Source organism: Capsicum annuum, chromosome 2 (assembly GCF_002878395.1).
Source record: "Capsicum annuum cultivar UCD-10X-F1 chromosome 2, UCD10Xv1.1, whole genome shotgun sequence".
NCBI lineage: Eukaryota > Viridiplantae > Streptophyta > Magnoliopsida > Solanales > Solanaceae > Capsicum > Capsicum annuum.
The window spans coordinates 22372201-22390870 of record NC_061112.1 but is presented as its reverse complement, the minus strand read 5'-3'; the positions used below and the strand labels follow the sequence as shown (position 1 = coordinate 22390870).

General features: G+C 34.8%; 1 long non-coding RNA gene across 1 annotated transcript; it reads right to left on the bottom strand.

Annotated features, from left to right (window-relative positions):
- Positions 1–1090: 1090 nt before the first annotated feature.
- On the bottom strand, positions 1091–17151 carry LOC124895927. Its single transcript, XR_007052122.1, has 2 exons — positions 16657–17151; positions 1091–2517 (listed from the first exon to the last, which is right to left on the bottom strand). It is a non-coding gene; the product is annotated as an uncharacterized LOC124895927 (long non-coding RNA).
- Positions 17152–18670: the final 1519 nt, after the last annotated feature.

Genomic DNA, 18670 nt, shown 5'->3' with positions numbered 1-18670 from the left:
GTCATGATAAGATGATATTAAAGCCTAAGTTACCAGTCTTCTAGTACAAGAACAAATTGAGTAAAGCACTACCGATTAGTTTATTGATGTCCACATAATTATGTAGGAGGCTACAAGGCATCTAGGATCAACTTAACTTTCATCTCTCCTTTTATGCTATTTTAGTGTTGTCTTCCCACCTTGAGTCTAATTTGTATAGAAATATTCCCATTAGTATCTCAACAATCACAACTGGGACTTGTTGGTTCCAATTAATATCTCTAAAAATAGTAATGTTAGAATCGAACGTACAACTGGGACTTGTTGGTTCCAATTAATATCTCTAAACATAGTAATGTTAGAATCGAACGTTCAATGAATAGAGGCTAATAAGAAACATAGAAAGTGGATTGTTATGACTTGTTAGAATGGCATTAGGTACTTGTAGTGATGCAACAAGGCATTGCAATGTGTTATGTGTTTGTTTGTTATCATTAATTTATGAAACTTTCTTGAGATGCTTAAACTTTCAGATATGATTAGTTGATAGTATGTATGTAGTTGTTTGATTTGTAGCCAAACAAACTGATGGACTTAAGGACTGAGTGTGATCTCAAGAATGTCTTCATTCTTGTGACTTGAGCTAGCATCTCTCTGTGATTTGAAGTATAAATGACTTTTACCCGATTCCTTACGAACTACCCAGGTGATTGACTATTGGTGGAACACTTTAGAGGATAGTTAATTGAGTAAGTAAAAAGATTGACGAATGTGAAACACTATTTGTTTGATAAATGAAAATTGTGTGGGGGGCAGTCTGAAAGCAATAGAAATTGTGACACCAATCTATATTATGCATAAACAAGAGATTATTACATTACTAGATCATGTATAGAAAGTGTGTTATGTAGAAAAGAGGCCTTAGACTAGGTAAGGGAACAAAAGCAAAGCTACTAGAGGCTATCATTGCCTCCACTTTAGCGGTAAGATTAATCGTTACAGTGGCACTAGGCTATGTCCTGCTAGGTATTTCCCTTGGTTTTGTGATTTTGCATCTTTTGAAAAATAATGTTATTTTCAAAGTAATAAAACGACAAATATCAATTCAACATGCAGTATCAACTAGAACAATTATTATAGAAAGTGTATAAACTAAATGCGATTTAAAGTGTGAGAAATAAATAAAAAGGGAGAATTTGTTTGTTGCAAGCCCCAAAAAGGGGGCAACCCAAATTCAAAGGTACTTGAACATAAAAATGGGGGAAGAGAGGAAAAATGTAGTCGGTGGTACTATCTCCAAGGCTCAAAGCATTCGAGCCCTCCTCCTCCATGCCACTGAGGAAGAACTCTTTGGCATCTTTTCTATTCAGCTACAACAACTTCTTGAGGGGAGAGGTGCACCCGAACATCACTTGTACCAACTTCCATATTCTTACAAGCATGCGATCATGGAAACGCCACTCCTTTCTTTCTTAAGTCATATCTTCTCACAGCTCCACGTAAGTGTGAATAGATTCAAGGGAGGGCAGTAGATCTTGAAGGAGCCAATCCAGGAGGCGGCAGTGAGAACTCTCTTGATAGCCTTAAATTTCATAAAGGTCAGCCTCCCGAACACTAAGAGGCATGGGAGCTTGAGTAAAAGGGGCACTCGACTCTCCAGGCCTACCAGCCAGACTACCCTCACCCTCTTCCCCCACCTTTTTCTTGTTTTTACTCCCCCCTCGAATTCCCCTATCTTACAATGGGTTATATATCACCTCACAGTCATCCATAGTGTCCTAAACTTCTTGAAGCAAGTTTACCCTATTCGAGAGTATGGTGACCAAAGAGGCAGGAAAAGTTCCTTTACATAAAGTACCGCCACTCATCCATAATCAACACTTCGACATTTACTCGAATCCCTACAAAAGCATATAGCACCACCATTTCCTAGCGGAAGGTCAGGTATGCAATATTTCAAATGGAAAATTCCCTAGAACACCAACCATAACCACACTCTAGCCTCAACTGAGAGATAGGTGCTCTTAGTCCCCCTAGTACTATAACCACACTCTAGCCTCAACTGAGAGATAGGTGCTCTTAGTCCCCCTAGTACTGGACCATTTTACCTCGACAACTCATTTTTCCAATGGAAAGACCCCGACCACCCACTCTAGGTCTAATGCCTGAATTGTTGCCTCAAATGAGTCATTTGAAGTGTTGGGACACCCAAGGTATAATTTATGTTTTCCACATCTATTGGGACCTTCTTTCCTTTAAAATGAACAGTAGGGAAAGGTACCGATCAATCCATGATTAAGAGATTAGCATAAAACCCCTAAACGAACTCTACATTGTGTTAAGGGACAGGATCGATTAACATCTCCCACGCAAAAGCTTTCAATTAGTTGAGGAATCCCAACAACTATTCCTCCACATTAGTCATCATCATGCTTCGTCGAAAAGGAAAATCCATTATGCAACCTATCCTCACAATGGTCAGGATATTTGGTGTTTGGAAATCTGTGGTATGAAGGTTGTTGTTGAGCCATTATAGTCCTATAAATGCCATAGAAACTAGTTTAGAACCATATAAGGACACCAAGAGAGGGAAGGAAAAAATTCAAATTTAAAAAAAAAATAGAAATTGAAAAGTTACTGCCCAATACTGCAGCAATACATAAACCGCTTTGCGGTTAGTCACCAGTGCAACGAGAACTAGTCTCTGTAGCAATAAAATTCTCCCAATGTTTGTTTCATCCTGAATTTTCATGAATTATGGTATAGTGTTCTTTCGAGTAACTGTAGTAGATGTTGATCACAAGAATTAATTATGTACGACTTTAAGGGTGTTGCAACAACTGTCATGCCAAAACCTGGGCCCCAATTATCTACAATTAATTGTAGGTAAGCTATCTATCGAGTGTTGCAGCATTCCTTTTAATAACCCATTATAGTTGGAATTCCTTAAGTAATTATGCAAGTGTCCAAAACCCAACCTTAGAGGACCATTCTGAGATGAACTGTGGATAAATTGGTACCTAATGTAATAACCCAAACTATTATTACATGTGAACATGACACAAAAATAATGTATGATAAAAAATATGCTCAAATTGAGCCAAAAAAAAATAATACAGAAAGGCAAATGAGGACCAAAGAGAATGGGCATTGGGACAAAAGACCCAAAAAGAAATTAGGTTGGACTATTGTTGGCCACAACATCGATTGTTTAACCACTGCAGTGGTAATAGAAATTGATACAGCGACAATGGGCAATATCCAACCTAAGGGATTTAAAACCCCTTACTTTTATTATTCCCCTATGTCGTCCCCTTCCTCACAAAATAACCTTAAAAATTCCATCTCCCCAACCATCAAATTTCAAAGGTCAAAGTTTATGAGGGTGATTTTGAGACACACCTAAGGGAATCTAACATGGAAGTATGTTAAGTTAGTATGGATTAGCTCACCCTCTTTATAGCAGTATGTTTCATCTAAAAGGTAACTTATGGTTTACTAGACTTAAGCCAGATTTATTTAATGTTAATCGTAATATCGGGAGCATCATGCATTAGGCCTTCGAACATGATGTTGGATGTACGAACACATTATAATCCAATTTGGTATTAAATATGTAATATTCTCGTACAATATGTTGATACATTCAAGGTGATAAGAGGTGAGTGTAATCGCAAAACAAATGTATGTAGCTTAAATACCTTCCAAGGCTTTGGGCATAGTGGAAAGTCAAATGAGTCTGTAGGATAACAAGAGGAAACTAGATTAACCTAAATAATGCTAAACCTTATAAATGGTCAACTGATTTATGAAGCACAGTAAAAAGGAGCACATGGAAAATTAGGGTTAATTATTTTCACAATCAAATCATGCAACTAATTGTCGCGCCCCATTTTTTCTCGCGAATAGCAAGATTCGAAATGACCACTCTTTTTGGGATTGTTAAAGGGAGAGTATGAACAATTGCTACCTAACAAATTAAGGTGCATTAAGGCGCCAGTCTAGGCTACTACGAACCTATTTTTGTGGTTTATCTTAGTTCACTAGAAATTCGAGTAAGGGCTCAAATCACCTCAAAAGGAAGGTGTTGGCCACCTTTCGAGGTCCACAAAGGTGGTTCCCAATCGAATTCGTATTTTACGTGGGAATTCTACGTGATCAAATAAAGGTCTCATATTTTAACTTAATTGTTAACTAAGTGATGAAGTAATTAATAAGCAAACACATGTTATTTTGTTATTTCTAATTGTTGATTATCTAAGTGATAAAATCAGTAAAATATATAATAAGACAAGCGAGGAGAAAGAAATGACAAAAGTGGATTGCTTATGTAACAAACTAACTACCCTATATAAATAAGCATGTAAGGTAAATAAAAGAAAGAAAAGAACTCGTCAAATCAAAGAAAGAAATGATTTTGATCTCATTCGGATCAAAACCCCAACTTGTTTAATCATCATCCAACCTATTGGTAGAACTCTTAGACAAGTCATATGTCTTACCTTTAATGTCTGTTGGAGATCATCACTTTCGAATGACTATCCGTCCCACCCCACCTAGGTTGGTTGAGAACTCTAAAGACGTTCTAAGACAACGATAAAAATAACGTCTTTAGTAATTCCTATCGTCCAAGAGGCATTTGACTTTTGCTATTTTGGTTTTGTGGTTTAGAAGGAAAAAAAGCTATGTTGCCTAGGACTCAAAACGTGTTACAAGTAGGACGTCACGTAGCACATAATTATCCCAAGTTAGCCTCTTTGTTAATTAAAGTTGATTAATGTGATAAACATGCAAAGGCAAATAATTATTTATTTTGTCATTAACCTAAGGACAGGATATCGAAGTGTTCAACAATTGATTAATATGACAAAAGATAACTGTGATTCGTGTATGTAATAATGTATTGTCAAATTGTTGAAAGAGGATGTCAAAGTGCGGTAAATATGTCAAGGAGTTGTGCTCACGACTTTCATTGTGCAAGTGTTATAAACTAATGAGTATAAGAAATTAACAAATATTGAAAATACATCAACATGCTAAGGCTACTTAATCTAGTGTATAACATGTTGAAAACGCTCAAAAACCTACATTTTAACATGCTTGCAATTGTATTAGTGCGCAAGAAATTCATGTTGACATGCTAAAATTGCAATAACATGCTGAAAATTATGCTAATGGTGCTGAAATTTCATATTAATATGCTGGAAAATGCAATAACATGTTGAAAATGTCTAAATTCTACTATTTTAACAAGCCAAAACTTAATTGTTTTAACGCGTAAACTATACTACTCTGGCATGCTGAAATATATTAACGGGTGGAAGTTTAATGTTAACATTCTCTAAAAAATGTTAGCAGCTTAGATTTGTATTTATATGCTAAAATATGCGACAACATAATTAATTCCAATTTTAGACAACTTTTAACATGTTGAAGAATTCATTAATATGCATACAATTAATTACTAACATGCATACCATATTATCATGCTTAAATATTATTTACATGTTGAAAACACGAAATGACATACTTAATCCGAATGTCTAAACATGCAAAAAGTGTATTAATGTGCAAAAATTAATTATTGACATGCTCACAATATTAAAATGCTCAAACTTGTTTTAATATGTCTAAATTGTGTTAACACGCCAAAACATGCAATGACATGTTAATAAGTTGTAGTGTTTAACATACAAAAATTTAACATAGTAGGCCAACATGCTGAAAATGTTACCATGCTTAAATTAAATGTGGACGTGTCAAAAGAGGCATTAGCACGCCTAAATTTAATTTAATATGTCGGGTGTTAATTAAAAAACCTTAAAGCAAGATTTCTAAGAAATCAATTAATAAAAGTGTCTAAATGATTCACGTGTTAATAAATCCTAATTTTGTGTGCCTAAATAATTCACGTAGCACGTAACAAACATAAAACCTAAGTTGTGACTATCTATACTATTAATAGAGCACGTAAGTCCCCGCCTCCGAGCAGTCCCCAAAATTATCATTACAATAATAATGTCTATACAGTAATATTACAGACTAAATAATACAAAATAAGAAGAAAGAAAAATAACTAGCTATAAAGAATAACATATTCAGTTTAAACATTCCGGTGACTCTTCGAAACTCCGTAATTATCTATTTAAATCTGCGAGACAAGCTGGTAGCAAACATCAAAATATTCCTATAGACATGTATTCTAAAGGTTTTAACATGATGCAGTCAACATACACAAAGAATAATAAAAAAAATTACATCGATCTGAGGACTTATCAATGAGCAGCAAATAAAATAAATAATAAAATAAATATGTATCTTTTTCCTATTATAGCAAGTAGTTCTTTTTATTTTAGAGGGTAAGAGCAGAGAAAGTGGAATATGACCGTTGTCCTATAATTGAAAAGAGGGTCTGTTTATATAGTGAGAGGATAAAGAATCAAAAGGAAAGATAATATGTCAGAGTCAATTAGCCACAACAGAAAAGGAAAAAAAGATATTCAAAAATCAGTCAGAATCAATTAAGGAAGAGGGAAATATTGGATGAAATCAATCAAGGGATTTTCATATATATAAAATCACACTTAAAATACCCAATTCAATCAAAGCAAATAAAAAAAAATGTCAATTAAGCAAATCAATTATATTTCAATGTAAAGCATAAATTATGTATATACCGTAACTATTCAAGTAACAAAGATATCATATAAAGGGAAGGGAAAAAAAATTTATAATATACCAAAATTAACTAGGCATCAAGGTTATTCCAATTAAGAGTGAATCAACTAGTGTCAAACCCAATTTACACCTAGTAACGCTATGCTAATTGTATCCGAATCAGTCCACAGTCATATCAAAGAACACCTTCTATCAAAATAACAACACAAAGACACAAAGATGGCCAAAATTCACAACATACCAACAGAATAACTCTACTGATTTAATCATGTGAATAACTCAATCAACTATATCAAATTTTCGGAATCAAAGTTATAACTGTATCCTTAAAAATCCACAAAAGTTATGAATTTTTCATGGATGTTGGTCTGAAAACATGAACACATTAAAACAACTCAAAATTCATATTCATATTAAGTTTAATAAGATCGATCCGAAGAGAAAATAAATAAAGAAGTAGAAGAAAGAAATTTGAACAAAATAACAAACCTGAGATGGATTTGACGAATCCGTCATGAATTACAATATTTTCGGCGAAAATCGAGCATCGACGTGGAGATGAGAGGGCTGATTGGCTCGTTAGAGCCTTTGCCGGCGAGGTTGGGAGATGCGGCGGCGGGCTGGAGGTTTTTGAGGGCTTCTGGTGGCGCGGTTAAGCGTCTTGGTGCAGTGGTCGCCGGATATGGAGCCTCGACGGGGAAGGAGGAGGCTGGTTCGGCTGTGGCTTCACATAATTGGTTGTTCGCCGAAAAAACAAAGGACGGCGGCGGCGATGGGGTTGGCAGCGCTGGTGGAAGATGGTGGCGGCGGCGATGGGTTCGTCGGAGAGGAGGAAGGGAGGTGAAAAGTGGTACTCCGGGCTTCGCCGGCCAGTGGCGGTGGCAGCCATGGTTTCTGAGAGGGGAAGAGAGAGAGTACAGAGAATGGGGAGCATTTTGTTCGGCTGATCTCTGAAGAATGGGCTCTTAGGTTTTTTTTGTTTTGAGTTTAAAAAGGAAAGAGTGGGATGCGATCTCAGCCGTTGGATCGATCTTGATCCATGGCTGCGATTAAAAGGATAAGAAGATAAATTGAGATTTTTAAAATTGAATTAAATATGGCTAGAATTGTAATAAGTTGGATAAAATTAGCCTAAGAGTGTTATGAGTTGGAAAAGGCTAAAATTTAAATAAATTAGGCAAAATAAATTAAAATTGGTTGCTATTTGATAAATGTTACAACAACAATAATAATAACAATAATAATAATAATAATAATAATTTCGTTGCTTGAGAATGATGAAAGAATTATCGAGCAACAAAAGTTGTTGTAGTAGCCAATTTTGTCCGACCGAGAGGAGGGTTTGTTGGAATGAAAGTATAGGGGTAGTTTAAAAAAAAGTATGGCCGAGTCTTAGGTTTCAAGTTGCCTACATATCTCCGATTTTATGAGAATCAGGCTGTTTGTAGTTCTGGATTTAGGAATGAACAATATTCCTAAAAAGTGTAAATGATAAAGGATGGACATTCAACAAAGCTGTTGTAGGTCGGTAAGATGGGATGAATATGTTTTGAAATGATGATGTGAGGGGGATGTGCAAACTAAAAGCAGGTGATTTTTAAGATGAGTTCATTCGATGGATGAATAGATGAGGTGATATTTTGAAAACAGGAATGGAAATTATTCTCTATTTGTTATTCCTTACCTGCCTACTTTATCATATACTAGATAACAAAGGTTAGGGCATGTAAAAGATAAGCAATCGATTAACATAAAGTGAGTGTGATAATAAGAAAGCGAATTTGTTGTATCATGAAATCAACTCTTTGGCTTCTCAATGCACTGTGGAATCATGGGATAAGCTCTTGGTTGCTCGTGATGGAGTAATCTGTACCTATTAGTCCTGTCATTTTTAGCTCAACTGGATAAAATGATTAGCACGGATATGTATGTATAGAAGATTGAACAATGTAGTAAAAACAACCATAACAATAATGATAAGAGAAGATAAAAAAGTGTATCTGTTATGAGAGAGTAATGGTTTGTTCTTTGAAGAGGTTGTGCTTAATCCACACCATGTCCAGTAATGCAGTAGCATTTAATAACGCCGAGGTCGGTTGTGCTTAACATGTTCAGTATTAGAAAATAGTGTTCGTCTTTGAGTAAATCGATCGGCTCCAAGAGGACAATGCTTAGTCTTGGACAATTTCTTGAGAGAGAGTAGAGCTTAAACCTTTCCAAGGACAATGCTCAGCCTTAGTGTTTTTTTTCGAAAGAGGGTAGTGCTTAACCCACTTATCTTTCCAAGGACAATGCTCAGCCTTAGAGAGTTTTTATAGAGTAATGCTTAACTCCACCGAGTTTTCAAAATAATGCTTAGTTCGAATGATTTCTCGAGAGAGGGTAGTGCTTAACCCAACTAACTTTCGAGGACAATGCTCAGCCTTAGTCAGTTTCTCGAAACAGGGTAATACTTAACCCACTTAACTTTTCAAGGACAATGCGTAGCCTTAGAGAGTTTTTATCGAAAAAGGGTAGTGCTTAACCCACTTAAATTTCCAAGGACAATGCTTAGCCTTAGAGAGTTTTTAATAGAGTAGTCCTTAACTCCATTGAGTTCTCAAAACAATGCTTAGTTCAGATGGTTTCTCGAGAAAGGGTAGTGCTTAACCCAACTAACTTTCAAAGACAATGCTTAGCCTTAGTCAGTTTCTCAAAAGAGGGTAGTGCTTAACCCATTTAACTTTCTAAGGACAATGCTTAACCTTAAAGAGTTCTTGATAGAGTCATGCTTAACTCCATCGAATTTTCAAAACAATGCTTAGTTCGAATAATTTCTCGAGAGTGCTTAACCCAACTAACTTTCAAGGACAATGCTTAGCCTCAGTCAGTTTCTCGAAAAAGGGTAGCGCTTAACCTACTTAACTTTCCAAGGACAATGCTTAGCCTCAGAGAGTTCTTGATAGAGTCGTGCTTAACTCCATCAAATTTTTGAAACAAAGCTTAGTTTTTTATAAACTTGTTGAGAGAGGGTAGTGCTTAACCCGATTAACTTTTCAAGGATAATGCTTAGCCTCAAACAGTTTCTCTCGAGAGGGTAGTGCTTCACCCGCTCAGAATATAAGACGACAATACTTAACCTTATATCTTCTAATGGTGTATAGCATACTCAAGATTTGTACTCGTCACTCTATTCCTGCGCTCAAAAAAAATTATTAGTCTTAAAAAAGGGGGGGAAAGATTGATTCATGTCTCTGTCAGTTCCTTTATTCAGGTCCTGGATCCATTGTCTTTATATCGCTTTCTTGAGATGCAATCCTTGATGAAATTTTTTAGGACTCCTCAAAAATTTCTGCCCCAGTTTCATGGCCTTAATCTTGTTATCCTTGAATTTGTTTGAAATGCTTCTTGATAGAATTTTTTAGACCCTCTCAAAAATTCTACCCCAGTTATATGTCTTGTCCGTCCTAAACTTGTAGAATCATAGAATTTTTGAAATCCTTTCAAAAATTCTGCCCTAGTTACATGCTTTAAGAGAATATGAAAATTTCATTATGATAAGACCGAACTCCATAGGAGCGCCTACGTATCCATCTTAAATGGGAATCAGGTCGAATATAGTTCAAATTACATAGAAGAAATTCATATTGTTCCAAGCAAATGTAAAGATTATAGTAACTCAAGTGCTTGAGAGCTTGGAATGAGGAAACAACGTGATACCCCATCCTTAATATTGGATAAATGCCAATGCTTAATTAAGATATGGCCTCAGTACATTTATTGCCTTGGTATCAATAAGTGCTTGAATTTTATCCTTTAAAGCACGACATTCTTCTGTGGTGTGGCCTGTCATCCTTGAATGATAAGCGCAAACTTTGAAATGATCAATCCATTTTGCACATATATTCATTACAATTGCAGGAATTAGAGTAATGTAACTATCTACCTTTAATTTCTCATAAAGTTGGTCTATAGGCTCAGCCAAAGGAATGTACTGTCTTGATTGATTTTTCTGAAGCTTGGCTTGAGGTGTGATGAATTTATTGGGTTGTAGATTCGTTAGTGGATTTTGATAAGTTAATGTATTTGGAGGAATTTGAAGATACGCGGGTTGTGCAAGAGAGTTAGTAAGATTATAAGATAATATGAGATAATTGTATGTTGGTGGGGGAAATGGATATGAAGGTGCTTGATATATGGATGTTTGGTATGAAGCGAAGGAAATGGAGTTGGGTAAACCAGAGGGGTTTTAGGATCTTGCGTAGTCAAGACAACATTTACTTCCTTCATGTCATTATTCTCATCGGCCTTTGAAGTCTTAATCGCTTGCAACGCTTCCAAATTCATTATCATGTCCTTTTTAATACCTTCTTCAATTCTCTCACCTAATTTAATGATGTCAATAAGCTTTCGATCGTCTATAAGCATCATCCTTTCATAATACTATGGCTCTTGGGCGTGAATGAAAAATTCCTTCATTTGATTTTCATCTAAAGGAGGGCGCACTTTGAAAGCTTTATGTATCTATCTCATTCCATATTCTCGGAATGATTTTGTAGGTTTCTTCTTTAACTTCTGAATGTAGAACTAATCAAGCGCATTCTCGACATTAAAACCAAATCTTTCTATAAAAGCAGAGGCCACGTCGGTCCATTTTGACCATTTTGTTGCATCTTATGTGACATACCATAACAAAGCATCTCCAGTGAGACTCTTCATGAATAACTGTATAAGAATCTGCTCATTTTTACCAACTCCTACTAGCTTGTCGCAATATAGTTTCAAATAGACTTTCGGATCTCTAGTCCCATTATACAATTCAAATTTAGGAGGTTTGTACCCCTTCAACAGTTCAATGTCAGGGTGCATGCATAGGTCCTCATAACTTAGCCCTTTCAACCACTTATTGCCTTCAAGTTGTTCCAATCTTTCAACTACAGATTGTATAAGGGCTGCATTTTTTGGAGGTTTGAATTTATAGTGGTGGTGGGTGAATGGAGTCGTTTTGACATAACTTGAATTAAAGTATAACTACTTGGATTATGAAAATTAGGCATATTTGTGGTATCTATGGGCAGCATATTGTGGACATATGATGTTGTTTGCGAATTTAGTGGAGCTGGATAAGTGTGGTATTATGGTATGCAAGGATGTGGATATGGGTTATGTTTAGGAAACGTGTATACATGACTTGAATTGTTTAGGGTAGTGAAATAGGAAGTGATGGTACGGGATGACTTGTGAAGGTGGGATGGGATTCAATAGTGGTGGTACCCTCAACTTATGGTTCGAGAGGAGCATTCAAAGCAACGGTAGATTAGATAAGTTATGGACTTGTGACAATTTCCCTTCCAGTTCAAGGATTCTTTCTTCCATTTGTAAGATCATCTCATTATGCTCATTTCTAGTATCATTGTTATCACCGATTTTTCTATCTTGGTGACTAAGCTTTAAGAGAAGGAGACCGAGCCTTGATGGGCGAAAGAATGCACGAATCAATCCTTTGGGCGTGGGAGAAAAAAATAAATAAAATTAAAAAAAAAAAAAGAAAAAAAGAAAAAAAAGTCAAGTTAGTAAGGTGAATATGATATATAGTGAAAAATTAAACATGTTAATATGCAAGAATAAAATGTTCTATAATGTATGAAGCCTTATTAAGTCCGAGGTAGGTTGAGGATGACAAATATATGTGACTTATGATATTATAATCCAAGTCTGACGCATAGAAGCTTGGAATTAGGAATTTCTAACCTCATTTGCTCAATCTTTGGTTCGGATTACTTTATCACAATCACAAGAAACATAACCTAAATATTTGTTGTTGGTAGGGATAGGGTGAGAATAAAGAGATACAATTCAAGCAGTGTATCGCCTTGGACAAGAAGAAAATGATGAAATTTTTTGAAATATTGAGCATATTTGTCATATCGCAGATTTTCAAATGAGCCGATGTTTGATAAAATAGCAATTTGAACAAAATAGGAGCGAGTGGATCCAATAAGAAAATATACAGTACGATAATATGAGTCATTTTGTCAAGGAGGACTTCAGGGAGAATAGGTGGGTTAGAACTTAAGCTTCAGAAATGATTTGACATCAAAAGTAGAAGATAGGCTCCACTCAAGACTTAGGTACTAAGTTTGTACTTAAAACTGATAACGATAAGCTATTTAAAAGATGCACATAAAGTGTTTAAAGAAATTGTTTTGGACTGGATGGGAGAATTAAAGATTTGAAAAGTTTTGAAAATTTTAAAATATTTAGTTCGAAATGTCTGAGAGTTAAAAAAATTGTGAAAAGTTGTTGGAATGATTCAGAGAAAAGCTTCTAAGTTTCACCCTTATGACATTATGGAAAGGTGAAAGAAATGGAGAATATGTTTTCATAGAAAAACTATTTGAATGAATAAGTTTGTTTCGCATTTTCAAATATTAGGATGTTTTGTAAAAGAAAGGGAAAAGAAAGACCGTACCCTCGTAAAGGATTGCCTACTTATCTTGTTTAAACAAGAATCAGGTCGGACGTAGTTCAGAATTTTGAGGGTTGTAGAAGTTGAATGGCAAGTAGGGATGAATTAGAGGATTTTGAATAGGCCCTAAGAGTGCCTTGTAGGGTCCTAACATGACAAGAATTATAAAAGTAAAGAGTTCTAAAGTGAGGAATACTAAAAGTAAGGAGTGACTAAAGCAAGAACGGAAACAACAAAATAGGCAAGATATAAATACATACATAGAAATGCAACACATAGCAAATAATTGTGAGTCCCTTTGAGATCATGAAACTCTTTGGACTTTGAATGAGACTAACATTCAATGCGTCAAGGATGCCAAGACATCCGACGTTGAATGGGATGCATATTCCTTAATAAAAGAAATATGTAGCCAAGACCTAAAGGAAAAGAGTCGGTTTATAACATGGTTCCCTCGAGTGGGAAAGTTTGTGACTGTTACGCACCGCTGATCGATTGATCCACAAGGCATTTCCCATATGGTGTTTAGGAAAGAACGTCTGTGTACCTACGCAACCATTCGTAAAAAGAGTTCCAATTGGAGGAAAGTATGAGCAGAAGGCCAGTTATATAAAAGCAGTAACACATAGCACATAGTGAAATATAACATGCATATAGATGAACATGATAACGCATAAACAATAAAAAGGGAAAAAGGAAATGGGATAGATATGGAGACATATAAAAACACATAAAAAGGGAAAAGGAGAAAGGACTAATAAATCATGGTGTAAGTAAATGATAAAAGAAGAACAGATAAAAAATAAATCAGGATGTCAAACATTATCAAAACAAATGGAGGGAATCCCACGTAAAGCACAAATTCGTAATGGTTAGAACCTAAGATCCCCAGTAGAGTCGTCATTCTGTCGCGCCCCATTTTTTCTTGCGAAAAGCAAAATTTGACATAACCACTCTTTTTGGGATTTTTAAAGAGAGAGGGTCTGTAACAATGTGTTGTCAAATTATTGAAAGAGGATGTCAAAGTGCGGTAAATATGTCAAGAAGTTATGCTCACGACTTTCATTGTGCAAGTGTTATAAACTAATGAGAGTAAGAAATTAACAAATATTGAAAATACATTAACATGCTAAGGCTACTTAATCTAGTGTTTAACATGTTGAAAATGCTCAACAACCTACATTTTAACATATTGGCAATTGTATTAGTGCGCAGAAAATTCATGTTGACATGCTTAAATTGCAATAACATGCTGAAAATGCCTAAAATTTAATGCTTAACATGCTAAAAATTATGCTAATGGTGCAGAAATTTCATGTTAATATGCTGGAAAATGCAATAACATGCTGAAAATGTCTAAAATCTACTATTTTAACATGCCGAAACTTAATTGTTTTAACACGCATGAACTATACTACTTTGGCATGTCGAAATATATTAACGGGTAGAAGTTTAATGTTAACATGCTCTAAAAAACGTTAGCAGCTTAGATTTGTATTTATATGCTAAAATATGCGACAACATAATTAATTCCAGTTTTTGACATCTTTTAACGTGTTGAAAAATTCATTAATATGCATACAATTAATTGTTAACATGCATACCATATTATCATGCTTAAATATTGTTTACATGTCGAAAACACGAAATGATATACTACGAAATGATATACTTAATCTGAGTGTCTAAACATGCTAAAAGTGTATTAATATGCAAAAATTAATTATTGACATGCTCACAATATTAACATGCTCAAACTTGTTTTAATATGCCTAAATTGTATTAACACGCCAAAACATGCAATGCGAAGTTAATAAATTGCAGTGTTTAACATGCAAACATTTAATGTAGTAGGCCAATGTACTAAAAATGTTACCATGCTTAAACTCAATGTGGAGATGTCAAAAGAGGTATTAGCATGCATAAACTCAATTTAATATGTCGGGAGAAAGATTTCTAAGCGAATCAATTAATAAAAGTGTCTAAACGATTCATGTGTTAATAAATCCTAATGTTATGTGCCTAAATAATTCACGTAGCATGTAACAAACATAAAATCTAAGTTGTGCCTATCTATACTATTCATAGAGCACGTAAGTTCCTGCCCCAAGCAATCTCTAAAATTATCATTACAATAATAATATCTTTACAGTAATATTACAGACCAAATAATATAAAATAAGAAGAAAGAAAAACAACTAGCTATAAAGAACAACATATTCAGTTTAAACATTCCGACGACTTTTTGAAACTCCATAATTATCTATTTAAACCTGCGAGACAAGATATAATAGCAAGAAAACAAGAGCATCTAATAGAAAATATTGAAATATTCCTATAGACATGCTTTGTAAAGGTTTTAACATGATGCAATCAACATAAACAAAAAATAATAAAAAAAGATTACATCGATTTGAGAACTTATTAGTGAGCAGTAGATAAAATAAATAATTAGAAGGATGTTGAAGTAAAGCACTCCCAATGGTGAGATACAGAATACTTCCATAAAACTCAACAAGAAACGCCACACAGCTTGAGAAATATGTATTTTTTTTCTATTAGAATAGCTAGTAGTTCTTTATGTTTCAGAGAGTAAAAGCAGAGAAAGTGGAATATGATTGTTGTCCTCTAATTGAAAAGAGGGTCTGTTTATATAGTGAGAGGATAAAGAGTCAACAGAAAAGACAATATGTCAGAGTCAATTAGCCACAACAGAAAAGGAAAAGAGATATTCAAAAATCAGTCAGAATCAATTAAGGAAGAGGGTCTGTTTATATAGTGAGAGGATAAAGAGTCCAAAAAAAAGGCAATATGTCAGAGTCAATTAGCCACAACAGAAAAGGGCAAAGAGATATTCAAAAATCAGTCAGAATCAATTAAGGAAGAGGGGAATATTGGATGAAGTCAATCAAGGGAGTTTTTCATATATATAAAATCACACTTAAAATACCCAATTCAGTCAAAAAAAAAAAAAGTAAAATGTCAATTAAGCAAATCAATTATATATCAATTATATTTCAATGAAAAGCACCAATTATGTATTTACCGTACCTATTCAAGTAACAAAAGTGTCATATGAAGGGAAGGGGAAAAAATTTATAATCTACCAAAATTAACTAGGCATCAAGGTTATTCCAATTAGGAGTGAATCAACTAGTGTCAAACCCTTTATCAAAAGTCACGCAATTTACACCTAGTAACGCTATGCTAATTGTATCTGAATCAGTCCATAGTCATATCAAAGAACACCTGCTATCAAAGTAACAACACAAAGACACAAAGATGGGCAAAATTCACAACATACCAACAGGATAACTCTAATAATTTAATCATGTGAATAACTCAATCAACTAAATCAAACTTTCGTAATCAAAGTTATGACTGTTTGCTTAAAATCCACAAAAGTTATGCATTTTTCACGGATGTTGGTCTGCAAACATGAACACATTAAAACAACTCAAAATTCATGATCAATTTAAGTCTAATAAGATCTATCAGAAGAGAAAATAAATAAAGAAGTAGAAGAAAGAAATTTGAACAAAATAACAAACCTGAGACGGATTTGATGAATCCATCATGAAATACAATATTTTCGGCGAAAATCGAGCATCGACATGGAGATGAGAGGGCTGATTGGCTCATTGGAGCCTTCGCCGGCGAGGTTGGGAGAGGCAGCGGTGGGCTGGAGGTTTTTGAGGGCTTCTGGTGGCGCGGTTGAGCGGCTTAGTGCAGTGGTAGCTGGATATGGAGCCGCGATGGGGAAGGAGGTTGCTGGTTCGGCGGTGGCTTCACATAGTTGGTTATTCGCCGGAAAATCAAAGGGCGGCAGCGGCGGCGGCGATGGTGTTCGTCGGAGAGGAGGAAGGGAGGTGACGGATGGTGCTCCGGACTTCACCGGCCAGTGGAGGTGGCAGCCATGGTTTATGAGAGGGGAAGAGAGACAGAGATAGAGAGACTAGAGAGAAGGAGGAGCATTTTGTGTGGCTGATTTCTGAAGAATGGGCTGTTAGGTTTTTTGTTTTGAGTTTAAAGAGGAAAGAGTGGGATGCGATCTCAGCCGTTGGGTCGATCTTGATCCATGACTGAGATTAAAAGGATAAGAAGATAAATTGATATTTTTAAAATTAAGTTAAATATGGCTAGAATTGTAATAAGTTGGATAAAATTAGGCTAAGAGTGTTATAAATTGAATAAAAAGGTAAGAATTTAAATAAATTAAAATTGGTTGTTATTTGATAAATGTTATCATAATAATAATAATAATAATAATAATAATAATAATGAAAAACTTAGGCAATGTATTTGTAAATTGTGAGTATGTATATTTACGAGAAAAAAAATAATTCAATAAAATTATGTAAAATGTCGTATTTGAATTGATAAATTGTAAAAAATGATAATAAAATAATTTGTATACTTTTTAAATCATAAATGTGACATGTCAATATCTATTCGATACGAAAATAATGTGTAAAAATTACTACATTTGAAATTAATAATTTTGCTAAAATAGCAGCCTAAGAGGAATATCGAACGGTCAAAATTGGGTGTCAATACTAATGAGTATAATAAAATAGGTAATATAGTGATGTGCACCATAGAATTTCCATTAGAAGTAGTTAGAAATTAAGAGAGAATAGCGAGGAATGTAAGTTTGTGGGTGGACAAAGAGGAAGTGTGGCATTGTGCGGACTTAGGTTATGGCAGCCCCACAGGGGTGTATGGTATATGATTGTTGAATACGTATGTTACCTAATGATAGTTATCAAATGAGCTAGATGGTTGGTGTAAGACACTAGCATGGCTTGTGCTTACTTGTGAACTAAAAAACTGTGATTTTCTTTTTTCATGACTTATGATTCGTGATTGCATCTTATACTCAAATTTATTATGATGATACTTATAATGAAGGATCAGATACCACACCGGTAAGGATATGATATCTTATGATACGGGTAGGGTATCACACTGGTATGGATATGATATGTTGTGATATGGGTGGGTACCAAGCCAATAAAAATATAATATATTGCTATATGGGTCAGTTACCATGCCTACAAATACCATACATTTTGATATGGGTCAGTAACCACGTCAATACAAATATGTATGTTGTAATATGTTGTAAAATGATCAAAACTTTTTGTTCCCATAATGGATTGATGAATAGTCTACAATGTCGAAAAGAAGACTGAAAGACATTTAGTTTGGCAGGTCTTAAGATACAGAACTCTGCGTATTTAAGGAGTTATGCTTGATTTATTTTGACCTTGGTAAAATCTTAGTTTAAAACTCAATCGGAAAGAGACTTTTATCTCAACTTGGTGCTAGAGGTTCCTTTTTAGCTTAATTCATATTTGAAGCTCTCCCCACAATAAAGAATTGTTCTCAACACCTTAGAAACATTAGAAATCACAGGGTTTGGGTTTATACACATTTAAAGAATGGCTTGGGTCGTGGTTTGGAAATTTAGGGTGTTACAATATCTTCTCCTTGGAATTCAAAAATTTAGGGTGTTACAATATCTCCTCCTTGAGATCCTTCGTACTCGAATGATGGATAAAC